The following is a 26,114-nucleotide window of genomic DNA, read 5'->3' on the forward strand; positions in this document are numbered from 1 at the left end:
GAACATGTCAGCAAATGCCAGCAGCAAACCACTGGACCGAGAACAGGACCCCCACTGGAGGAATTAGAGAAAGGTCTGAAGGAACTGAAGGGGCTTGTTACCCCATAAGAACAACAATGCCAACCAACCAGAGCTTCCAGGGACTAAACCACTACCCAAAGACTATACATGGACTTACCCTGGTCTCCAACTGCACATGTAGCAGAGAATAGTCTTGTTGGAGCACCATTGGAAGGGGAAGCCCTTGGTCCTGCCAGGGTTGGACACTGCAGTGTAGTGGAATGTCGGGGTGTGTAGGTGGTGAGGGGTAGGGTGAACACCCTTATAGAAGAAGGGGAGTGGGATGGGATAGGGGGGTTATGGCCAGACAACCTGGAAAGGGAATAATATTTGAAATGTAAATAAAAATATCCAATAAAACAAGTAAAGATTTCTTTTAGCAACAAAGGCCTGTATACCTGAGAAATGCATTAACTATACTATTTTAAATTATGCGTTTTAGTAAACGCATCTAAAAAGGTATTATACTGATTGATTAGCATAATTTTGCCTCTGGAATTTATTTTTCTAATAGTCTGTCTAAAAAGGAACAGTGCTAGCCTTCTTTCTCTGGGAATGTCACGGGATAGGATACATATTGGGCTTGAGAGCCAGTTAGAGTTGAAAATAATGGAATTTCCAAGTCAAGAGACTGGTGATTGTTTTATTGTAATTTTTATTAAAGCTATTTTGTGACAATTCCAAAAAAATGCCCATTTTTGTCAGTCATTTGTGTATACATAAACTACTACTCAGTTTACCTTTTATCTTAACTAAACATAGTCACTGTAACTTAAATTGAGAAAACCATTTTGTGCTGACGTTAGAGTCGTCAAGCTAATTCTCAAAAGGTGCATATTACCTGAATTGATCCCTCTAATTTCCTCTCTGTTTTACTCTGCAGCAAGTTCTTCATGTCTGTCAGGATTATTCTGGTATGTAAATTCAATGTATTAAAGGATCTCAAAAGACCCACAGGAAATTCAGATAGGTGAGCCGTATGAAAGTTGTGATATATACTGGTATGAAGTTAAGCACACTGAACTAACTACAGAATTAGCCAAGAAGAGGATTACCCCAGACTGTAGCAAAAGAATGGGTTTCTTAGTGGTAGATACCTTTAAACTTGAAATTAATGGAATAAATTGCAATTAAAATCTGTGAAATCTGGTTTTTGCTTTTGGCAGCTATATCAAGGATGTGTTAGAAGGAGTCCCCATAGTCGTCAGGAGCCTCTATCACTTCAGTTATGTGTAATTTTATAATGGAGTTACAGATAAGTCTATCATGAAGTTCCTTTAGTAGTAGTCATCAACTACAACTCTAGGGTTAGGGATGGAGGTGGGTGGCATGGTGCTTATTACACAGGATGCAGAGTCTGCTACTTGAGCAACATGCCCTTCTGCTGAGTCAACCCTAGGATCATAGAACTGGGATATTAGAGGCATGTTTTGAAGGTTTCAAACCCTTTATTCATGAGATATAATTTAATTTCCTATTGTGTATTAAGCAATGTACCAGGTACTGTGTTTATAAGCAAGAATAACAGACTTTGTGTCAGCGGAAATCTCAATATTTTAAAATAGTAAATGTAAATTTCACACATGAGTAAGTATTATGAAGAAAACATCTTGTTTTTGTGGTGCTGGGGATCAAACCCAGGACTGTGTATTCTAGCCAACAGCCAGTCTGCAACCCAGACACGACCCTAGTTCTGAGACAAAAGGTAACTTAGATAAAGGCAGTATGAATGAAATTGCAGACTTGGCTACTGAAACAGGCAGTCTCCAATTCCATGGAACAGAATCCCTAAAAGAGGAAGCGCTCTTCTCTCATTACAGTGGGGGTCCTGTACATAGAATTGCCTGTCTGTTCCACTGACAGGACAGCTGACTAAGCTGACAAGATGCTGTCCTGGGAGTTTGGACACAACCTCGGGAACCAATTGCAGCTGTAGAGGCATTTTCATAGTGATGCATTGACACACACTACCTGGTCCCTCTACTGAGCACAATACGCTAACCTATTACCTTTCAGACTCAATGTTGGCTACTCCTGTATCTTGGCCACTTCAGGCTAGATATGGGCCTCTTAGAATAAATCAGGTGGTTCATCCTGGGAGACAAAAACCCTATTGTGTCCCCATGTCCACTGTACTGTGACATTGTACTTATGACTAGAATGTTCTCTTAAGGGACAGGAACCCATTGTATAACTCTCCTTATGGATTCCCATCCCTGGAGGAGAGATCAGAAACTTCAGAAACAATAGAACGGACACTGGATCCAGGGGCTGAACTCAGGTCCTCTCACTGTGCAATGGAAAAATGACCACTAGGACATTGGTACAGGATCCTCAGCTATCACCTTGACTCCTCAAAGGCAGAGTGATGCCCAGGGTGGCCAGGCCTGCTTAGCCTGTGCTAGCACGATGGATCCATACCACACCCAAACTGCTGGAGACATAGAGCATAAAAAGGTGGGGACACAAGCCCCTACCTCAACTGGTTACTAGGTTCCCAAATGGCTTCAAACCTGGATAGGGGAAAATTTATTTCATATTCTGCTGGGGAGGGGAAAATGGTGTGGTTATATTATAACCCCAACAAAAGAAATAATAATAATGATAATAATAATAATAATAATAATAATAATAATAATAATAATAATATTTGCTAACCAATCTGTGTGCTCTTCACTGCACCAGGTATTACTTCCACTCTCAGCATTCTATAGTTGCCCGTAGTCTCTTGTGTAGGGCTAAGGCCTCATGGGCTGTCTCTGTTCAGTTTACCATATATTCTGCCCTTGTTCATCTCATGTTTAAAGTATCATACTGGTGAGCCCTGATCAGTGTAGAGAGAGGAAGAAGCTATATGGAAGGGGTTGAAGGGAGAAAAGAGAAGAGAGAAACAAAATAATTATATGATAATATCAGAAATTGAAAAAAAATCTTCTTCTGGCTGGACTGCCTGGTTAGGCCTCAGGGGGAGAGGATGTGTTTAGTCTTGCAAGGCCTAGCTGTCCCAGAGCAGGGTGGTACCCAAAGTGAGTGTCCCTTATTCTAAGAAGGGAATGCGTAATGGGGGAGGGATTTGTAAGGGTGGCACTGGGAGGAGAGGAGGGAGGGGGCTGCGATCAGCATGTAAATTGAATAAATAACAACAACCAATGGGAGAAAATAAGGTTTGAATTGGGCAGTAGTGGCGCATGACTTTATTTTTAGTACTGGAGAGGCAGTGGCAGGCAGATCTCTGCATTTGAGGCCAGCCTAGTCTACAGAGTGAGTTCCAGATTAGCCAAGGCTACAGAGTGAAATCCTGTCTCACAACAACCATAACTCAAAATAAATCACCAACAAAGAAACTTTGCTGTAGGAGAGGCTATCCCTAAAACTTTAGCCTGACTGGGCTACGCATTCCTCCACAGGGCTGCTTTGTCAGGCTTCAGTGGGAGAGGATCTGTCCTCTATGAGCCCATAGAGCTCTGTAGAGACTTTATGTGCCAGGGTCAGAAGATACCCAGGGGAGGCTGCAGCCTCTCAGAGAAGGGGATTGGGATCTCTGTGAGGGGGGAATGGGAGGGGCATTGTTTGATGTAAATGAATAAATAAATAAGTAAATAATTGGATAAATAAATAAAACCTTTCGAGGAAGGTCTGTGTATCCCCAATCCCATGTGAAGAGGCCAGAATATCCAGGACAGCTTGTAGCTCCAAGAAAAGAGCTTTGCTGTGACTGGGGAATTCAGAAAGCTGCTAGGATTCCTGTGGGAAGCTCTTTGTACTGACACACTGTTTTCTACTGCAAAGATCCAATGGAAGGCATGCGTGCTTCCTGTGTCTAGTAGGCCAAGACCCACGACCCTTGACTGCTTTGGTAGCCTGTATTGGCTCAGGCTGCCAGAGTCACTTTAGCTCCCTCTGGACTCCAAAGCCTGAAGGAATCCTTTGCCCTGCACCAGATGACATGGACTCTACGCTTTCAAGCCATACCAAGCAAAGCAAAGTTTAGGCACATCCTCAAGATAATTAGGCTTCCAGGCAGTATTTCTCTTAGAATGTCGAGCATCCTATACCTGGGTCCTGGGCCCCCACCTAGCAAAACACCCCAAATACTTACCTGCCACCAGGCATCCTGGTGACAACCTACTACCGTAGGTACTGCAGGCCAGAGGTGGATCTCCCAGAGTGAGTCATAGGAATGGCCTTCATGCCGAAGACCACAAAGGGTTCTCAATTTCACTGGACTGAGACTCTCCACTCATGGGTATGGCACCATGAAGGCATAGAGATTATACACATAGGCCGTCTTTCACAGCTTGCTCGTGGCTCAGCTGAGAACACCCCTAATAAATGTCTGCTGAAATAACAGATTGTGTATGATCCTTATCTTGAGAGGGTAATATGTCATAAGAAAAATGCTGCACCTCAGCTACTCTCTGCTTCTTGAGACCTGAATACCAACCCATAAGGATCTCCTTGGACTTGTCCATCACTCAGTAGGAATTCCTGATCTGTTGTAACCTAACACTTCTCCCCACTCTGTTCCCACACGGTTTCTGAGTATATGTTTGTTTTCTTTATCTAAAGGACCCCGGGTACCTCTATGAGTTGTAACTTTTTATCTTCTGTTACACCTGTGACTACTACAGCTGCAACCCAACACACACCTCACACATAAAGTGCACACTTGGATTTCCTATGGAAGCCATGTTTTTCAGAGTGAGGAGGAGATCTCTGATAGTAGTGAGCTGTGTTGGTGAAGATATGTGGGCAACCTGCTAATGGTTCCTCCTACCACATATCCTCCTACCACCGTAGAGAAGCAGAGTCAGCCCAGGTAGCTATGGGCACAACAGGGTCCCTGGATTCATGTTACTTTTTGAACCCTCATCTATACCTAGCCTCCATTTCCTGCAATCAGACACTGCCTTGGAGTTTGGAGCTCTCTCCATGGTTTTGGGGAGCCCCAGAACATCCACACACCATTTACATATGCTTGCCTTTCTTCTTTCCCTTTTCCTCCCTTAGCCCATCCTTCTTCCCTGTTCTCCTTCAGTCGTATTGGGCTTTCCTCCTTGTTCCTCCATCCCACACTCCTATCCCCATTCTGTGCTTCTCTCTGTGTGTCCCTCTCTCTCTCTGTGTCTCTCTGTGTGTGTCTCTCTCTGTCCCTCTCTCTCTCTTTGTCTCTCTCTGTGTGTGTGTGTGTATGAGAGAGAGACAGAGAGACAGAGACAGAAAGAAACAGGCAGAGACACACAGAGAAATGGTATTCCTTCTCCTGATGCCCCTACTGACTTTGTCCTCCATGTGTTCAGATCCGTAGGAGAAAACAAGATGAAGTATTAGTTTCTTTTGAGTTCGGCAACATGAGACAAAGAGGGACAGCCTAAGGAAAGGGTGCTGTTGAGATAGGCGTGGTACTGTCATCCTGGCAAGGGAAAGAGGCCCGGGTTCCCTGTTGTGTGTCTGCATGCCCTCGTGTCTATGTAGATACCACCAGAGAACCTAGGGTTTTTATTTTTTTTTATACTGTATACGTCTGTACTTGGCTGCATGTGCATGGTAAAGAAAGATCTAGGTACAAGAGGGACTCTGTCTTTGGAGAAAAAAGTCCTGGCAAGTATCTTGACTGTCAGTGGCTTAGTAGGGTAGAGGGAACTATTGTTCACAGACAATGACATCATAAAGTTGTCTGGGTAAGCGCTCTACCACTGAGCTAAATCCCCAGCCCCTAGTCTTTTCTTTTTTACAGTCCAGATTTTATCCTTTAAATGGTCCACCCTCTGTTCCATATCCCATTATCTCCTCCCCAACCCTGTCTCCATGAACATGTACATACCACACCCCCTTACACAGCAAACTTCCCTATTCTCTGTGGCCTCTAGTCTTTTTTTTTTAATCTTTATTAACTTGAGTATTTCTTATTTACATTTAGATTGTTATTCCCCTTCCCGGTTTCCGGGCCAACATCCCCTTAACCCCTCCCCCTCCCCTTCTATATGGGTGTTCCCCTCCTCGTCCTCCCCCAATTACCACCCTCCCCCCAACAATCACGTTCAGAGGGGTGAACCCAATTTTTTATAGGGTTATTTGTCTCTCTGTGGTCTAACTTCTTGAGTTCTTTGTATATTTTGGATATAAGCCCTCTATCAGTTGTAGGATTGGTAATGATCCTTTCCCAATTTGTTGGTTGTTGTTTTGTCCCAACAACAGGGTCCTTTGCCTTACAGAAACTTTGCAGTTTTATGAGATCCCATTTGTCGATTCTCGATCTTAGAGCATAAGCCATTGGTGTTTTGTTCAGGAAATTTTTTTCCAGTGCCTATTTAATGGTCCTTTGAGCTGGGAGTCTTCACTGTCTTCTATACCTATGATCCTTAGGTTTGATCTTCTCATTGAATCCTGGATTTCCTGATGGTTTTGGACCAGTAGCTTTTTCCATTTTACATTATCTTTGACAGTTTTGTCGATGATTTCTATGGAATCTTCTGCTCCTCAGATTCTCTCTTCTATCTCTTGTATTCTGTTGGTGATGCTTGTATCTACGGCTCCTTGTCTCTTCCTTTGGTTTTCTATATCCAAGGCTGTTTCCCTCTGTTTCCCTGTGTCCTTTCTTTATTGCTTCTATTTCCATTTTTAATTCCTTCACCTGTTTGTGTTTTCCTGTTATTCTTTCAGGTATTTTTTTTTAAGAATGTCTCCTTTATTTTTTTAATCCCTTTTAATTCTAAAGTCAAATTCTTCCCCATTTTCTTTTTTTTTCTTTTTCTTTTAATAACTTGAGTATTTCTTATATACATTTCGAGTGTTATTCCCTTTCCCGGTTTCCGGGCAAACATCCCCCTCCCCCCTCCCCTTCCTTATGGGTGTTCCCTTCCCAACCCTCCCCCGATTGCCGCCCTCCCCCCAACAGTCTAGTTCACTGGGGGTTCAGTCTTAGCAGGACCCAGGGCTTCCCCTTCCACTGGTGCTCTTACTAAGTTATTCATTGCTACATATGGGGTCAGAGTCCAGGGTCAGTCCATGTATAGTCTTTAGGTAGTGGCTTAGTCCCTGGAAGCTCTGGTTGCTTGGCATTGTTGTACATATGGGGTCTCGAAACCCTTCAAGCTCTTCCAGTTCTTTCTCTGATTCCTTCAACGGGGGTCCTATTCTCAGTTCAGTGGTTTGCTGCTGGCATTCGCCTCTGTATTTGCTGTATTCTGGCTGTGTCTCTCAGGAGCGATCTACATCCGGCTCCAGTCAGTCTGCACTTCTTTGCTTAATCCATCTTGTCTAATTGGGTGGCTGTATATGTATGGGCCACATGTGGGGCAGGCTCTGAATGGGTGTTCCTTCAGTCTCTGTTTTAATCTTTGCCTCTCCCTTCCCTGCCAAGGGTATTCTTTTTCCTCATTTAAAGAAGGAGTGAAGCATTCACATTTTGATCATCCGTCTTGAGTTTCGTTTGTTCTAGGGATCTAGGGTAATTCAAGCATTTGGGCTAATAGCCACTTATCAATGAGTGCATACCATGTATGTCTTTCTGTGATTGGGTTAGCTCACTCAGGATGATATTTTCCAGTTCCAACCATTTGCCTACGAATTTCATAAACTCGTTGTTTTTGATAGCTGAGTAATATTCCATTGTGTAGATGTACCACATTTTCTGTATCCATTCCTCTGTTGAAGGGCATCTGGGTTCTTTCCAGTTTCTGGCTATTATAAATAAGGCTGCGATGAACATAGTGGAGCACGTGTCTCTTTTATATGTTGAGGCATCTTTTGGGTATATGCCCAAGAGAGGTATAGCTGGATCCTCAGGCAGTTCAATGTCCAACTTTCTGAGGAACCTCCAGACTGATTTCCAGAATGGTTTTACCAGTCTGCAATCCCACCAACAATGGAGGAGTGTTCCTCTTTCTCCACATCCTCGCCAGCATCTGCTGTCACCTGAGGTTTTTTTTTTTCCCATCAAAAACCAATTTATTGCAACAGGCACCGATTATAAGTTTTAGAGTTTATATTATGTGGATTAGCAGTGTCAGGCTGGGTGATATCCAACATCATTTTATTTCTCTAAATCTTAGAAATTTATAAATTGGAGATTTAAGAGGGATTTTTAAAAGGTGGTACATAAAACACATTCACTATTAAAAACCATTCAATGGACAATAGTGGAGGGAACAGAATTATCATACATCCTAACCTTCGTCCCTCAAAGTAGCATCATGAAATTTAACCACCTTTCCCTTGCCAGATGAATCTTTGTCAAGGCTGTGCTTTTCTGAAGCAGGAGAGAAGCAGTGTGTATGTTTCTAAGAGGCACGGATGGGATCCAAGCAACAAACACTGCATAATGAGAAATTAAATATTCAGTGCTTCAAATTTTCTCTGAACAAAATTTAACACTGATTCACTAATTAACACTGAGGAAGTGGAGGTTTTTTTTTTTTTTATTAATTGAGTATTTCTTATATACATTTCAAATGTTATTCCCTTTCCCGGTTTCCGGGCAGACATCCCCCTCCCCCCTCCCCTTCCTTATGGGTGTTCCCCTCCCAACCCTCCCCCCATTGCCGCCCTCCCCCCAACAGCCTAGTTCACTGGGGGTTCAGTCTTAGCAGGACCCAGGGCTTCCCCTTCCACTGGTGCTCTTACTAGGATATTCATTGCTACATATGGGGTCAGAGTCCAGGGTCAGTCCATGTATAGTCTTTAGGTAGTGGCTTAGTCCCTGGAAGCTCTGGTTGCTTGGCATTGTTGTACTTTTGGGGTCTCGAGCCCCTTCAAGCTCTTCCAGTTCTTTCTCTGATTCCTTCAACAGGGGACCTATTCTCAGTTCAGTGGTTTGCTGCTGGCATTCGCCTCTGCATTTGCTGTATTCTGGCTGTGTCTCTCAGGAGCGATCTACATCCGGCTCCTGTCGGTCTGCACTTCTTTGCTTCATCCATCTTGTCTAATTGGGTGGCTGTATATGTATGGGCCACATGTGGGGCAGGCTCTGAATGGGTGTTCCTTCAGTCTCTGTTTTAATCTTTGCCTCTCCCTTCCCTGCCAAGGGTATTCTTTTTCCTCATTTAAAGAAGGAGTGAAGCATTCACATTTTGATCATCCGTCTTGAGTTTCGTTTGTTCTAGGGATCTAGGGTAATTCAAGCATTTGGGCTAATAGCCACTTATCAATGAGTGCATACCATGTATGTCTTTCTGTGATTGGGTTAGCTCACTCAGGATGATATTTTCCAGTTCCAACCATTTGCCTACGAATTTCATAAACTCGTTGTTTTTGATAGCTGAGTAATATTCCATTGTGTAGATGTACCACATTTTCTGTATCCATTCCTCTGTTGAAGGGCATCTGGGTTCTTTCCAGTTTCTGGCTATTATAAATAAGGCTGCGATGAACATAGTGGAGCACGTGTCTCTTTTATATGTTGAGGCATCTTTTGGGTATATGCCCAAGAGAGGTATAGCTGGATCCTCAGGCAGTTCAATGTCCAATTTTCTGAGGAACCTCCAGACTGATTTCCAGAATGGTTTTACCAGTCTGCAATCCCACCAACAATGGAGGAGTGTTCCTCTTTCTCCACATCCTCGCCAGCATCTGCTGTCACCTGAGTTTTTGATCTTAGCCATTCTCCCTGGTGTGAAGTGAAATCTCAGGGTTGTTTTGATTTGCATTTCCCTTATGACTAAAGATGTTGAACATTTCTTTAGGTATTTTTCAGCCATTCAGCATTCCTCAGCTGTGAATTCTTTGTTTAGCTCTGAACCCCATTTTTAATAGGGTTATTTGTTTCCCTGCGGTCTAACTTCTTGAGTTCTTTGTATATTTTGGATATAAGGCCTCTATCTGTTGTAGGATTGGTAAAGATCTTTTCCCAATCTGTTGGTTGCCGTTTTGTCCTAACCACAGTGTCCTTTGCCTTACAGAAGCTTTGCAGTTTTATGAGATCCTATTTGTCGATTCTTGATCTTAGAGCATAAGCCATTGGTGTTTTGTTCAGGAAATTTTTTCCAGTGCCCATGTGTTCCAGATGCTTCCCTAGTTTTTCTTCTATTAGTTTGAGTGTGTCTGGTTTGATGTGGAGGTCCTTGATCCACGTGGACTTAAGCTTTGCACAGGGTGATAAGCAAGGATCGATCTACATTCTTCTACATGTTGACCTCCAGTTGAACCAGCACCATTTGCTGAAAATGCTATCTTTTTTCCATTGGATGGTTTTGGCTCCTTTGTCAAAAATCAAGTGACCATAGGTGTGTGGGTTCATTTCTGGGTCTTCAATTCTATTCCATTGGTCTATCTCTCTGTCTCTGTACCAATACCATGCAGTTTTTATCACTATTGCTCTGTAATACTGCTTGAGTTCAGGGATAGTGATTCCCCCTGAAGTCCTTTTATTGTTGAGGATAACTTTAGCTATCCTGGGTTTTTTGTTATTCCAGATGAATTTGCAAATTGTTCTGTCTAACTCTTTGAAGAATTGGATTGGTATTTTGATGGGGATTGCATTGAATCTGTAGATTGCTTTTGGTAAAATGGCCATTTTTACTATATTAATCCTGCCAATCCATGAGCATGGCAGATCTTTCCATCTTTTGAGGTCTTCTTCAATTTCTTTCCTCAATGTCTTGAAGTTCTTATTGTACAGATCTTTTACTTGCTTGGTTAAAGTCACACCGAGGTACTTTATATTATTTGGGTCTATTATGAAGGGTGTCGTTTCCCTAATTTCTTTCTCGGCTTGTTTCTCTTTTGTATAGAGGAAGGCAACTGATTTATTTGAGTTAATTTTATACCCAGCCACTTTGCTGAAGTTGTGTAAATTTGGTTTTGTCATGGAATATATTGGTTTCTCCATCTATGTTAATTGAGAGTTTTGCAGGATACAGTAACCTGGGCTGGCATTTGTGTTCTCTTAGGGTCTGTATGACATCAGTCCAGGATCTTCTGGCCTTCATAGTTTCTGGCGAGAAGTCTGGTGTGATTCTGATAGGTCTGCCTTTATATGTTACTTGACCTTTTTCCCTTACTGCTTTTAATATTCTTTCTTTATTTTGTGCGTTTGGTGTTTTGACAATTATGTGACGGGAGGTGTTTCTTTTCTGGTCCAATCTATTTGGAGTTCTGTAGGCTTCTTGTATGCCTATGGGTATCTCTTTTTTTTGGTTAGGGAAGTTTTCTTCTATGATTTTGTTGAAGATAGTTACTGGTCGTTTGAGCTGGAAGTCTTCACTCTCTTCTATACCTATTATCCTTAGGTTTGATCTTCTCATTGAGTCCTGGATTTCCTGTATGTTTTGGACCAGTAGCTTTTTCCGCTTTACATTATCTTTGACAGTTGAGTCAATGATTTCTATGGAATCTTCTGCTCCTGAGATTCTCTCTTCCATCTCTTGTATTCTGTTGGTGAAGCTTGTATCTACAGCTCCTTGTCTCTTCTTTTGGTTTTCTATATCCAGGGTTGTTTCCATGTGCTCTTTCTTGATTGCTTCTATTTCCATTTTTAATTCCTTCAACTGTTTGATTGTGTTTTCCTGGAATTCTTTCAGGGATTTTTTGTCTCCTCTCTATGGTCTTCTACTTGTTTATTTATGTTTTCCTGGAATTCTTTCAGGGATTTTTGCGATTCCTTTCTGTTGGCTTCTACTTGTTTATTAATGTTTTCCTGTGTTTCTCTAAGGGAGTTCTTCACGTCTTTCTTGAAGTCCTCCAGTATCATGATCAATAATGATTTTGAAACTAGATCTTGCTTTTCTGGTGTGTTTGGATATTCCATGTTTGTTTTGGTGGGAGAATTGGGCTCCGATGATGCCATGTAGTCTTGGTTTCTGTTGCTTGGGTTCATGTGCTTGCCTCTCGCCATCAGATTATCTCTAGTGTTACTTTGTTCTGCTATTTCTGACAGTGGCTAGACTGTCCTATAAGCCTGTGTGTCAGGAGTGCTGTAGACCTGTTTTTCCTCTCTTTCAGTCAGTTATGGGGACAGAGTGTTCTGCTTTCTGGCATTTAGTTTTTCCTCTCTACAGGTCCTCAGCTGTTCCTGTGGGCCTGTGTCTTGAGTTCACCAGGCAGGTCACTTGCAGCAGAAATGTTGGTCTTACCTGTGGTCCTGAGGCTCAAGTTCAGTCGCGGGGTTCTGCCCTCGGGCTCTCTGTGGTGGCAGCAACCAGGAAGATCTGTGCTGCCCCTTCTGGGAGCTTCAGTGCACCAGGGTTCCAGATGGCCTTTGGTGTTTTCCTCTGGCGTCCGAGATGTATGTGCAGAGAGCAGTCTCTTCTGGTTTCCCAGGCTTGTCTGCCTCTTTGAAGGTTTAGCTCTCCCTCCCACGGGATTTGGGTGCAGAGAACTGTTTATCAGGTCTGTTTCCTTCAGGTTCCGGCGGTGTCTCAGGTAGGGGTCCAGCCGCTCCTGGGCCCTCCCCCACGGGAGCCCAGAGGCCTTATACAGTTTCCTCTTGGGCCAGGGATGTGGGCAGGGGTGGGCAGTGTTGGTGGTCTCTTCCGCTCTGCAGCCTCAGGCGTGCCCACCTGACCAGGTGGTGAGGTCTCTCTCTCTCTCACGGGGTCTGGGAGCAGAGAGCTGCTGCAGGCCGGGATCCGCGGGTGTGGGACTTCCGGTAAACACAGGACGTGCCCGGTCCTAGAGGAATTCTGCCTCCGTGAGTCCCGAGCTCACCAGGCAGCTTTCTTGCAGCAGAAAAGTTGGTCTTACCTGTAGTCCCGAGGCTCAAGTTCACTCGCGGGGTGCTGCCCACAGGCTCTCTGCAGCGGCAGCAACCAGGAAGATCTGTGCTGCCCCTTCTGGGAGCTTCAGTGCACCAGGGTTCCAGATGGCCTTTGGTGTTTTCCTCTGGCGTCCGAGATGTGTGTGCAGAGAGCAGTCTCTTCTGGTTTCCCAGGCTTGTCTGCCTTTCTGAAGGTTTAGCTCTCCCTCCCACGGGATTTGGGTGCAGAGAACTGTTTATCCGGTCTGTTTCCTTCAGGTTCCGGCGGTGTCTCAGGCAGGGGTCCTGCCGCTCCTGGGCCCTCCCCCACGGGAGCCCAGAGGCCTTATACAGTTTCCTCTTGGATCAGGGATGTGGGCAGGGGTGGGCAGTGTTGGTGGTCTCTTCCGCTGTGCAGCCTCAGGAGTGCCCACCTGACCAGGCGGTGAGGTCTCTCTCTCTCACGGGGTCTGGGAGCAGAGAGCTGCTGCTCTTTCAGGGATTTTTGTGATTCCCCTCTATAGGCTTCTACTTGTTTATGTTTTCCTGAGTTTTTCTAAGGGAGTTCCTTATGTATTTCTTGAAGTGCTCCATCATCATGAGCAAATGTGATTTAAAATTCAGATCTTGCTTTTCTGGTGTGTTTGGATATTCAGTTTTTCTTTGGTGGGAGAATTGGGCTCCGATGATGCCATGTAGGTTTCTGTTTCTTGGCTTCCTGTGCTTGCCTTTTGCCATCAGGTTGTCTCTCGTGTTAACTTGTTCTGCTATTTCTGACAGGCTAGACCGTCCTATAGGCCTATGTGTTAGGACTGCTGTAGACCTGTTTTCCTCTTTTCTTTCCTCCAGTTATGGGAACAGAGTGTTTTGCTTTCAGGCGTGTAGTCTTTCCTGTCTACTGGTCCTCAGGTGTTCCTGTGGGCATGTGTCCTGAGTCCACCAGGCAGGTCAGTTGGAGCAGAAAAGTTGGACTTACCTCTGGTCCTGGGGCTGAAGTTGCTCCTGGGAGGCTGCATTTGAGCTCTCCGTGAGGTGAGGGCGGTAACCAGAAGGGCCTGCCCTGCCTTTTCCCTGGTCCCCTGTGCACAGGGGTCCCAGATGGCATTAGGTGTTTTCCTCTGGAGTCAGAAATGTGGGCAGAGTGTAGTCTCTTCTGCCTTTCCAGGAGTGTCTGTCCCTCTGAAGGTTTAGCCCTCCTGGTCCCTTCAGATCGGGGTGGTGTCTGGACCGCAGGGGACCTGCCACTTGAGTGCCCCTATAATAGTTGACTAGTATTTCATTGTGTAAATGCACCACATTTTCTGTATCCATTCTTCTGTTGTGGTACATCTGGGTTGTTTCTAGTTTCTGGCTATCACAAACAAGGCCACTATGAACATAGTGGAATACATGCCCCTGTGGCATGGTGGGGCATCTTTTGGGTATATTCCCTAGAGTGGTATTCCTGGATCTTCAGGTAGATCAATTTTCAATTTTCTGAGGAATCTCCAGATTGATTTCAAGAGTGGTTGTACCAGTTTAGAATCCCACTAGCAATGGAGGAGTGTTTCTCTTGTTCCACATCCTTGCCAATATGTGCTGTCCCCCGAGTTCTTGATCTTAGCAGTTCTGACTGGTATAAGTTGGAATCTTGGGATAGTTTCAATTTTTATTTCCATGATGATTAAGGACTTTGAACATTTTAATTGCTTCTCAGCTATTTGAGATTTCTCTGTTGTGAATTCTCCGTTTAGTTCTATACCACATTTTTTGATTGGGTTGTCTAGTTTCTTGGTGGTTAGATTCTTGAGTTCTGTATATATTTTGGATATTAGTCCTCTATCAGAAATTGGGTTAGTCAATCACAGAAAGACATACATGGTATGCACTCACTGATAAGTGGCTATTAGCCCAAATGCTTGAATTACCCTAGATGCCTAGAACAAATGAAACTCAAGACGGATGATCAAAATGTGAATGCTTCACTCCTTCTCTAAAAGGGGAACAAGAATACCCTTGGCAGGGAAGAGAGAGGCAAAGATTAAAATAGATACTGAAGGAACACCCATTCAGAGCCTGCCCCACATGTGGCCCATACATATACAGCCACCCAATTAGACAGGATGGATGAAGCAAAGAAGTGCAGGCCGACAGGAGCCGGATGTAGATCGCTCCTGAGAGACACAGCCAGAATACAGCAAATACAGAGGCGAATGCCAGCAGCAAACCACTGAACTGAGAATCGGACCCCCGTTGAAGGAATCAGAGAAAGAACTGGAAGAGCTTGAAGGGTCTCGAGACCCCATATGTACAACAATGCCAAGCAACCAGAGCTTCCAGGGACTAAGCCACTACCTAAAGACTATACATGGACTGACCCTGGACTCTGACCTCATAGGTAGCAATGAATATCCTAGTAAGAGCACCAGTGGAAGGGGAAGCCCTGGGTCCTGCTAAGACTGAACCCCCAGTGAACTAGACTGTTGGGGGGAGGGCGGCAATGGGGGGAGGGTGGGGAGGGGAACACCCATAAGGAAGGGGAGGGGGGAGGGGGATGTTTGCCCGGAAACCAAAGAATTATTATTAAGTATTAAATAAATTTAAAAAAATAAAAAAATCCAATAAAAGGTGGATGTTCCCTAAATATAGCCACCATATGCCCTAAAAAAAAACAAACAAAAAAAAACAAACAAACAAACAAAAAAAAGAAATTGGGTTAGTGAAGACTGGTTTTTCCTATCTGTAGATTGCCAATTTGTCCTATTGACTATATCCTTTGCCTTATAGAGGCTTACCAGTTTCATGAGGTTCTATTTATCAATTCTTTATCTTAGAGCATGAGCCATTGGAGTTCTGTTTAGGAAATTTCCTCCTGTGCCAAAGAGTTCAAGGCTCTTTCCCCCTTTCTCTTCGATTAGATTCAGTGTATCTGGTTTTATGTTGAGGTACTTGATCCACTTGGACTTGATCTTTGTGCAAGGTGACAAATGGATCTATTTTCATTTTCTACCTACAGACTGTCAGTTAGACCACCACCATCTATTGAAGATACTTTCTTTTTCTTTTTTTCCCCACTGTATATTGTTAGCATCTTTGTCAAAGATCAAGTATGCATAAGTATGTTGTTTTATTTCTGGGTCTGCAATTCTATCCATTGACCAATGTATCTGTCTCTGTACCAATACCATGCAGCTTTTGTTACTATTGCTCTGTATTATGGCTTGAGGTAAGGGATGGTGATTCCCCCACAAGTTCTATTGTTAAAAATCATTTTCGCTATTCTGGGTTTTTTCCTTTTCCAGATGAATTTGAGAATTGCTCTTCCCATGTCTTTGAAGACTTGCGTGGGGATTTTGATGACAATTGCACTGAAATCGTACATTGCCTTTGGTAGGATGACCATTTTTACTATGTTAATTCTGCCAATCCATGAGTATGGACAATCTCTCCATTTTCGGAGAGCTTCTTTGTTTTCTTTGAGAGACTTGAAGTTATTGTCATATAGACCTTTCATTTGTATAGTTAGAGTTACCCGAAAGATATTTTATATTATTTGTGGCTATTGTTGGGAGTCTTTTCCCTAATTTCTTTCTCAGTCTGCTTATCATTTGTATAAAGGAAAGCTTCTGATTTATTTAATTTTATGTCCGGCCACTTTGCTGAAGTTGTTTATCAGCTATAGAAGTTCTCTGGTGGAATTTTTTGGGGTCATTTATGTATACTATCGGATCATCTGCAAATAGGGATACCTTTTCTTCTTTGTCAACATGTATCCCATTGGTCTCTTTTTATTGTGTTATTGTTCTAGCTAGAACTTTGGTACTATATTGAATAGATGTGGGGAGAATGGCCACCCTTGTCATGTCCCTGATTTTAGTGGAATCGCTTCAAGTATCTCTCCATTTAATTTGATATGGGCTGTTCATTTGCAGTAAATTGCTTATGTTTATGAATAGATATTGAATTACTGCTATCTCCCATATTTTTAACATGAAGGGGTGTTTTATTTTGTCAAATGCTTTTTCATCATCTAAGGAGATGATCATTTGATTTTTTCTTTGATATGTATACACACACACACACACACACACACACACACACGTATATATATATATGATTTCATTAGTGGATTTTCATGTCTTGAACCAAATTTGCATCCCTTGGCTGAAGTCTACTTTATCATCGTGATTGATGGCTTTTATGTGTTCTTGGATTCAGTTTGCAAGAATTTTATTGAGTATTTTTGCATCGATATTCATAAGCAAAACTGGTCTGAAGTTATTCTTTTCTGTGGTGTCCTTGTGTGTTTTAGGTATCAGAGTAATTGTGGCTTTATAGAATGAATTGCATAGTGTTCCTTCCATTTCTATTTTATGGAATAGTTTGAGGAATATTGGTCTTAAGTCTTCTTTGAAGGTCTGGTAGAATTCTACATTAAAGCCATCTGACCCTGAGATTATTTTGGTTGGGAGGTTTTTAATGAGTTCTATTTCCTTAGGGAATATATGCCTGTTTAGAAAGTTTACCTGATCTTGATTTAATTTTGGAATGTGGTATCTGTCTAGAAAGCCATTTCATCTAGATTTTCCAGTTTTGTTGAGTATAGGCTTTTGAAAGTAGGATCTGATGATTTTTTAATTTCCTCTGTTTCTATTGTTATGTCTCCCTTTTCATTTCTGATTTTGTTAATTTGGACACTGCCTCTGGGCCCTTTAGTTATACTAACAGTTTATCTATCTTGCTGATTCAAAGAACCAGCTTTTGGTTTTGCTGATTCTTTCTATAGACCTCTTTGTTTCTATTTGGTTGATTTCTGCCCTGAGTTGGACTCGTTCCTGTCTTTTCCTCTTGGGTGTGTTTGCTTCTTTTTGTTCTAGAGCTTTCAGGCATGCTTCTAAATTGATAGTGTACGAACTCTCTAGTTTCTTCACCAGGGCACTTAGTGCTATGAATTTTCCTCTTAGCACTGCTTTCGTTGTGTCCCATAAGTTTGGGTATGTTGTGTCTTCCTTTTCATTGAATTCCAGGAAGTCTTTTTTTCTTCTTTATTTCCTCTCTGACCAATTTATCATTGATTAGAGAGTTGTTCAGATTCCATCGGTATGTGGGTTGTCTGTTGTTTTTGTTGTTATTGAAGACCATCCTTAGGTCATGGTGATCTGATTGGATACATGGGGTTATTTCAACCTTCTTGTATCTTTTGAGGCCTGTTTTGTGACCAATTACATGGTCAGCTGTGGAGAAGGTACCATGAGGCGTTGCAAAAGTGGTGCATTCTTTTGTTTTAGGGTGAAATGTTCTGTAAATATCTGCTAAATCAGGGTTGGGGATTTAGCTCAGTGGTAGAGCGCTTGCCTAGCAAGCGCAAGGTTCTGGGTTTGGTCCCCAGCTCCGGAAAAAAAAAAAGAAAAGAAAAAAGAATCTGTTAAATCCATTTGGTTCATGACCTCTATTAGTTTCACTGTGTCTCTGTTTAGCTTGTGTTTCAGTGTTCTGCGAGAGTGGGGTGACTAAGTCTCTATTATTGTGTAGGGTTCAATGTGTGTTTTGAGCTTTAGTAAAGTTTATGAATGTGGGAGCACATGCATTTGGGGTATAGATGTTCAGAATTGAGACTTTCTCATGGTGGATTTTTATTCTTGATGATCTTGCTTGATAACTTTTGGTTGAAAGTGTATTTTATTGGATATTAGGATGGCAACTCCAGCTTGTTTCTTGGGACCATTTGCTTGGAAGACCTTTTTTCCCAACCTTTTACTCTGACGTAGTATCTGTAGGGCTAACAGTTCTTTGACATAGTTCCCAGGTGAATATTCTAGAAGCCCAATGTTTCATTAGAGGATAAAGTGACTTAACACAAAAAACTCACATGAACTTTACAATATGGCTGACAGGAAGTACAGACAAGGTCTGGGAATGCACAGGTTGGGTTCTCTGGACAAGAAGACCAAAGAGTTTGGGTGACAGTTGTAGTTTTTATTTTGACTCTGGTTTGTAAAAAAGGAACTAGGGCACTCAAAAAGGAAAGCATCTGTGTGTTTGTGTGTGGTTTTTTTTTTTTTTTTTTCTTCTTCACTACAACCTGGCATCTCCTTCTTCTAGGTTTGAATGTATCACTGGCCCTTGACTCTGTTTGAATAGCTGGTTGTCTCTATTGTTCCAACTGTCTTCCTTATTTGTCCTTCCAACTTTTCCTGTCAGGAGCCTGGTATGTATGTGTAGGGAGAAGAATCAGGTAGCCTTGAACTAGAAGCTTGGTTGTCGAATGGCTATACAATCTCTTCTTCCCCGTGGGAGGACTGAACACTCTATGGTTTACCTTGGCACTCACTAACAAAATTCCAGTTATAAGTTATGTACATATGGGCCAGTCAGATTATTTCTGGAAAGATGTGAGTGAGTCATATGTTGCCCAAGGTCAAGTTTCTGCCTAAGAATGTATTTGTAGACCTTCTTTTGACCATTGCTCTTAGTTTTCCTGTATGTTTCTGAGGGCATGCCACGTTCTTGTGTTGGACTGGGAATGAGGAACTTGTGTGGCCTGTAACCTCCGAGACAGTATGTATACAGTGAAGCTCCAAAGCCCATCTCTGGCCAAAGGAGGCCATGATTAAGGTCAGTCAACTTGGGATTTATTGGCAAAATGTGTGTGTGTGTGTGTGTGTGTGTGTGTGTGTGTGTGGTGTTGTTGTTGTTGTTTATCAAAGAAGGGTGGAGGGAGAGAACCTGAAAGATGGGTACCTTGGCTTCTTGGTTCAATACTGTCAGCAAGTGATCTGTTCTTAATGTTCCCACCAATAATTCAGTGTGTTTTCTCTCAAAATGTCTGGGGGCAAAGGACTGAAGAATAGATATATCTTGGTAGCACAGGAGGGACTTGTACTCAGCCCAAGGTCCCGTTTCTTCTGAAGAATTTATATGTATTGTGTCTTCTGACTCTTCTTTCTAGTTTTGCAGTTCCGAATTTAGTGCGAACTCGAGTGCTGAACTGATGGTGCTGTACTGTGCCCCAGACTAAGTCTCTGGCTAGAAGTTTGTTTCTATGGCTTCTCCTGACCCTTGCATCCAGGGGAAGGGATCCTCATTGGGTTTTCCTGTTTGGCCCTTATGCCTTGAGGATGGTCCCTGTCCTTGTGGGAGAATATCTTAATACACTGAAACAGAGACCACCCAGGTCAGATCAGTGATAATAGGTACTGTAGACATAAGGAACCAATTTCTATCTAACATATATCAGAGTCAAGTGTTATGTTGAACTGTTTCAGTTTTTTTTTTTTTTTCACTCCAAGAAGGGCGGAGGGAGAGAACCTGTAAGAAGGGTATCTTCACATTCTTGATACTACACTGCCATCCAGTGGAATTGCTTTGCTGTTCTTATCAACACCTCCATAAGCTTTTCCTTGGCAAGTCTGGTAGTGGGTGAGGAGTGCTTCAGCTTCTGGTTCAAATATTAAAGTGAAGGTAGCTTGAGCCAACTGGCAGGTTCTGCGGTTAGCCAGCTTGCTTCTCTGAGTAATAAATTCAGCTACTTGCGAATATGGGCTTTGTGATCTCGAGGCGGCCATGTTTGCACAGTGATGAGGAACACTATTTCGGATTCATCAACTGGGGCACAGATATGTGGGTAACTTGCTGATCAAGGTTAGGAATCTCCCCCAATTGCCTCTGACCTGTTTTTTAGATACCTTTCTGCATATATATCTCATTTCTTGGAATCAGCCAGTGCCCATGAGATTCTGGACTTTGTTCATGAGCTTCAGGGTCTCGAGAAATGCCATCTAGAGGTCAAAAATATGTCAGTCCTTTCAATTCATCATACTCTCTACCCTACTCTCACTTCCATTACTCCCTCTTTTTCATTCCTTCCCTCCTTCCACTCTTAGATACTCAGCCTGTTGTCTCTGCTTTTTTTCTTCCCTTCCTTTCTGTATTTTCTGTCTTTTGGCTTCCTTTTTATTCCCTTTATTCTTCTGCTGTACTTCAGGAGTTTTGCTGGGAGAGCTCTCTTTGTCTTGGACTTGGAATCCGTGGTTCAGCATCAAATCAGGTCCCCACACAACCCACAGGCCGGGAAAACATCTGTAAAGGTGAGACATAGGCAGGACATTTTCTAGTTTCGCCACAACAAAGCTATCCCTTCAAACAGATAGGCAGTTGGCCTGAGGGAGGGAACCACCCTAACTTGCCTGAGGACTTACACTGGAATCATGCCTGGAGCTAGACTCCATGATGCACAGAGGACAATGGACACATGGGAGGTTGCAGAAAGGAGTTACTGGGAAAGCAGTGATTGACAATGAATGTGTGGGGAAAGAGGTGGGATAGATGACTGATGGTGAGACCATAATAGTGGTAAGATGAGTCCAAAGAGATGCTTTGTTGCCTCACCCAGGGCATGACAGGCACGCAGCCCCTGGGAGGGAATCTGGATTCTTCTGGGATATTTTCATGCCCCATGACCAGGATCCTCCAGAGGAAAAAGGATCCTCAATTCCCAAACTCACCCATGATGTAGCAATGGCCCAGAACATCCACCCATGCAAATCCAGGGTCATGGACTCCATAAGTTGAGATCTTTAGACAAGAAGACCGAAGTGTTTGGTTAGCAGCTCTCCTCTCTATTCTGTTCTATTGGCTTAAGGATCCAAAGACCTCAGATTGGAAATTTCCTGAAAAAAAAATTATATATATATTTGTCTTCTGTGTAAATTGGAACCTTCCTCTGTCAGGTAAAAATCCATTTCTGCTCCGAGGACCTCTGCGGGTAGATGACCAGGCTGCCCACTTTCTTCTCTACCTCATGACTCTCCCTGCCAGGAGACTGGTGAGTGAGTGTGGAGAGGAGAGGGCACCTAACCTTAACCTGAAGCTTAGTGTAACCTGGTTATGGGTATCTGTACAACCATGGAAAGCCTGGACACAAACTGATCACCGTGGACCCCAAAGTCATGATGTCTTCCTTGGCTGTGGGAGATGGTAGTGTGTTCACCCTGAGTCCATCTTTTCTCTAAAGGTTTGTCTCTGTGGCTTCTAACAACTCTTGCATCCAGTGGTGGATTTTTCAATTTAGGTTTTCCATTTTCCTATATGGTGTTTAAACCTTTAGGGTTAAAAGCTGCCCCTGTGGTGGAATGACTGAATATAATGGAACTGTATACCCAGCGTTGATGTTCACACACACACACACACACACACACACACACACACACACACACACACACATTGTATAAGCATTCAGAAAGACTGCAGTGCCCACCCGTGGGCAGAAATATCTGGGATTGAACTCAACCATTGTAGTCTCCTGGCAAACTGTTGGCCTGTTTTTTCCCTAGAGATGGATATTGGAGAGACCCTGCAATAAGGGTACCTTGTCACTCATGGAGCAATACTGCCATCAAGCGGAATTGATTTCCTGTTTCTAAGAACAGCTAAGTGTGCTGCTTCAGCAGGTTTGGGGATGAGGAAGTGTGGATACAGAGGGACTGGGGTCCCAACACTGAAATGAAGGAGATTCTACAGTGGTATTTCAGAGTCCAGGTTACCTGTTGGGGCACTCTCTTGCTATTCCCTGAGGCTTGCCATATCCCAGGGCAAAGACAACAGCTACATAGAAAATGTAAGCTTAGATTTCCTGTGTCAGCCATGTTTACCAGGATGCGGAAGAGAACTCTGACTTCAAGGACTGATTTGAAGGACTTGTAGAAAACCTACTTTTGTCTCCTTCATATCCTCCTACCACTACGGAGAAGCAGAGTCAGCCCAGGTAGCTATGGGCACAACAGTGTCCCTGGATTCCTGTTACGTTTTGAACCCTCATCTATACCCAGCCCCCATTTCCTGCAATCAGACACTGCCTTTGGAATTTGGAGCTCTCTTCATGGTTTGGAATTTGGAGCTCTCTTAATGGGTTTGGAATTTGGAGCTCTCTTCATGGGTTTGGGGATCCCCAGAAAATCCACACACCGTTTACATATGCTTGCCTTTCTTCTTTCCCTTTTCCTCCCTTAGCTCATCCTTCCTCCATTTCCTCCCTCAGACGAACTGGGCTTTTTCACTTGTTCCCTCCATCCCACACTCCTGTCCCCATTCTGTCCTTACAGTATACTTGTGTTGTTAGAGATAAGTGTTAGCATATGAAACTCTCTCTCTGTCAGTCTCTGTATGTGAGGTGTGTATATGTGTGTGTGAAAGAAAGACAGAGAGAGACAGAGACAGAGACAGAGACAGAACACAGAGAGAAACAGCATTCCTACTCCTGATGATGATACTTACTTTGTCCTTCTCCATGTATTCAGATCCTTAGGATCCCAGGCATCAGTTCCCTTGAGAGCTCAAAGCAGCCATAACTTTCAGCCCTCAAAATCTTCCTAGTAAGGTTCTCCAGGTATGTTTTTTCTTAACTGTTCTGCAAACATGGGGCAGTGAGTTCAATTCCAGGGCATCTCCAGTCTGCAAGTCTACGTGCCAGCTGCGGAGAGGTGGACCAGGAGGAAGCACAGCTCAGAAAAAGGATAGAGCCAGCAGCACAGCTCCCGTGGCAAAGAAGTACCAGATTGGCTATGCTCTTGGCAAACCTTCCCCGAAAAGGGACTTCTGGGTGAGCCAGTGTCTTTGAGTTTCAGGTCATTCAGGTTTATGATTTGAATAACACAGGCAGAGTTTCCTGGAAAGTGGCTTTCCACTTGGGGTTACTGGAAGAGTTGTTCCCCCAAAAAACAGGGCCAAATTTTAGGCAAGAAGAGTCTTGCAGAATCGCACAATCTCTGGTCCTGGAGATTCAGTCATGCAGATTTTCCTGCTCGGTGCCTGCTGAATCTGCTGAGAAGGAGATCTGTCCACTGCATAGGTTCCCAGAAAATTAACGAATAATTCGGGACTAAAACGAAAAACTTAGGAATTTCTTAGATATGAAGCTATTAAAGGGAAAGTCGGCATTGGAGTGGTAGTCTTGATTTTGTACACTCTGCTTAGTCTGTTCTCCACTAGGGAGGAAGTATTCCCAGAGAGACAGTGACCATGGCAAGCACTTCTCAAAGGACTTTGAATGGTGCTCAACCAGAAAAGCATCTGCCCAAGCCTTCGAAAAGACAAATTGTCAGTTTTGTGCAACTTACACTGAAATTGTCCACACCGATAGCCCAAGCTTAAACTCTGTGCCCTTTTAAGCAAGCAGAAAGGATTCTAGTTTCCCCTACCATTCCCTGACCGAGATCCAAAGATCACAGCAAATGGATTCGCTTTTTCCCTTTCGCTTTCTCTGCCAGGTAAGTTCTAAAGCATTTTCCTCTGATTCTTTTTTTTTTTTTCCTCGCAGATTGTTGCGATTCTTTTAATTGCAGGGTTCTTCAAGCTCTGCAGACTGCAGCTAGTTGCTGTAGCACTTTCCCAGCAGTCAGTTCTTTGCCCCGAAAGAGCTAAGACAGGGCAGTAAGGCTACCTGGGTAAGGAAGATTCAGATTCTGTGGAAAAGGCACTTTCTCGCTCTGCCAGTGTCTTCATTTGCTGACACTGAAGTTTGAGATTTGTGACAGACAACATGGGTATAGCTTCCTAGAGACTGGATTTCCACTTGAGGCCACTAGAAGATTTGCAGGTGGCCACAGGGAAAAAGCCTCTTGGTATGAGGAGCAGGAAGGTTTGGGGAGCAGCCGACTTGGGGAGTGTTTCAGCAGGCTCCAGCACTCTCTGGTCCTGGAGATTTTGGGCATTATTTTGTGGGATGTTGCTCCTAAAACTATTGAATAGCGACTGTGGTCACTGCTCAGTCTCCTAGAACTTTTAGGAGTAATTTAGACCTAAAATGAGACATTTTTAAATGAATAAAATAGGTACCTATTTGAAGTTAAAAATCTCAGTATCTGCAACTGTGGAAGGTGTGAGTCTAGATCGGTACTCTTTGCTTCATCCCTGTGTCTTCAGTTAGAATTACTTCAAGAGAAGCTCAGTGACCAAGCACACTGAGATAGGTGCACCCGAAAAACCTTATATCGCCCTGGTACTTCTGGTTCTATGGGTTGTTTTGCATTCCTTAAATCACTGGGTTTCAAATTGATTTCTAGTTCAAGTGAACCAAAACAAGCTCAAAATGATTTTTCCTCTCCCAAGAAATGAATTGTATTTTAGCAAAGATGAAGTATTGTCATATGTATATATGTATATATGTATATATATATGTATTTGTCTGTATACGTAGATAGAATAAATAGACAGACAGGCAGACAGACAGACAGAGAGATAGATATAGATAGAGATTCCTAGAGCAATAAAACAAATGTACTTGTAAGGGGAATGAATAGGAGAGAACAGGAGAGGGTTCCTGATAGTTTGTGAGCAAAGACTAAAGGTAAGTGCTTCAAAGGGTTGTGACAGGGGTCAAGTTCCGTCTAAGATAGTTTGGAGTCTAGTGTTAAGTTGATCTTTTCCATTTCTTTTTTTTTTTTCCTTCATGAAGGGCGGAGGGAGAGAACCTGGGGTAAGGATATATTGGCATTCTTGATACTACACTGCCATCCAGCGGAATACCTTTGCTGTTCCTGTCTACACTTCCAAGTGCTTTTTCTCAGCAGGTCTGTGAGTACGTGAAGAGTGCTTGGGGCTTCTGGTTCAAATAGTAAAGTGAAGGTAGCTTGAGCCAACGGGCAGGTTCTGGGGTTAGCCAGAGTTTGTTTTCTGAGTAATTAATTCAGCTACTTGGGAATATGGGCTTTGTGATCTCACGGCGGCCATGTTTGCACAGCGATGAGGAATACTGCCCCAGATTTATCAACTGTTGCTTGTCAACAGAACACAAAGTGGAGGCAACAGATTAGGGATGTCAGCATGTGACAGACCTCAGAGAGGGGCAAGTAAAAGGATAGGAAAGAAAGAAGAAATTCAATGAGGATGGACTGATAGGGAGGGAATAAAAGGCAGGAATGAAAGGAAAGAAGCACTGATTGAGAAATAGATAAAATCTTGAGGATGTTTCTGGAGATTCCCAAGCCCTTGTACAGTGGCCAGGATCCCAAGGATAGTGTCTGCCTCCAGGAATTAAGTAGTGGATACAGCTAACGATTAAAAAAAAATCATGAAGTTCTATTGTAATGACAAGTCCTTGATTTGTCTCTGATCCTTGACCCTAAGAAGATGTGAAGAATTTGCAAGTATGTTGCCGATGTATCTGCTCTGAGGCTGCTGACTCTTGGGAAGAAAGAAGTTCTCCTGCCTGACAAATATGGCTGCCACTGGACATTGAAGCCGGCACTGCCTAAGGAATTCTGGTTATTACTCAGCTGTACAGCAAGCTTCTGATGCTGGCAATGGTGAGGTCCCCACCTGTGATCTGGACGTCTCCTGGACTTGCATCTGTTACTTCAGTTTTTATAAGAGTCCCCCAAATATATTTCACATTCCTTCACCCCCA

The 26,114-nt window shown here is 43.2% G+C and overlaps 3 long non-coding RNA genes across 26 annotated transcripts in view; 1 reads left to right on the forward strand and 2 right to left on the reverse strand.

Annotated features, from left to right (window-relative positions):
* LOC100911253 (uncharacterized) overlaps positions 1–26,114 on the reverse strand; it is a 115,943-nt gene that overhangs the window by 62,615 nt on the left and 27,214 nt on the right. For 6 of the 21 annotated variants that reach the window (XR_010061566.1, XR_010061556.1, XR_010061568.1 and 3 more), the window contains 3 exons: positions 22,985–23,180; positions 21,217–21,381; positions 18,668–20,791 (listed from right to left, as the gene is read on the reverse strand). The exons of 14 other annotated variants lie outside the window; for them this stretch is intronic. This is a non-coding gene — a long non-coding RNA (uncharacterized LOC100911253). Of the gene's footprint in view, positions 1–18,667; positions 20,792–21,216; positions 21,382–22,984; positions 23,181–26,114 lie in introns of those variants that run through there. One more of the 21 variants, XR_010061558.1, reaches the window with a different exon arrangement.
* LOC134484156 (uncharacterized) lies at positions 261–5,295 on the reverse strand. The gene is made up of 3 exons (XR_010061572.1): positions 4,160–5,295; positions 2,719–2,910; positions 261–372 (listed from the first exon to the last, which is right to left on the reverse strand). It is a non-coding gene; the product is annotated as an uncharacterized LOC134484156 (long non-coding RNA).
* Positions 21,376–26,108, forward strand: LOC120099356 (uncharacterized). Of its 4 annotated transcripts, XR_005498505.2 has the most exons (5): positions 21,376–21,536; positions 22,045–23,309; positions 23,699–23,976; positions 25,164–25,278; positions 25,838–26,108. It is a non-coding gene; the product is annotated as an uncharacterized LOC120099356 (long non-coding RNA). The 4 variants fall into 4 exon arrangements; XR_010061571.1 differs by having other exon boundaries at positions 22,045–23,976; positions 25,835–26,108; XR_005498504.2 differs by having other exon boundaries at positions 22,045–23,976.

The sequence above is a fragment of the Rattus norvegicus genome, chromosome X (assembly GCF_036323735.1).
Source record: "Rattus norvegicus strain BN/NHsdMcwi chromosome X, GRCr8, whole genome shotgun sequence".
NCBI classification, from domain to species: domain Eukaryota; kingdom Metazoa; phylum Chordata; class Mammalia; order Rodentia; family Muridae; genus Rattus; species Rattus norvegicus.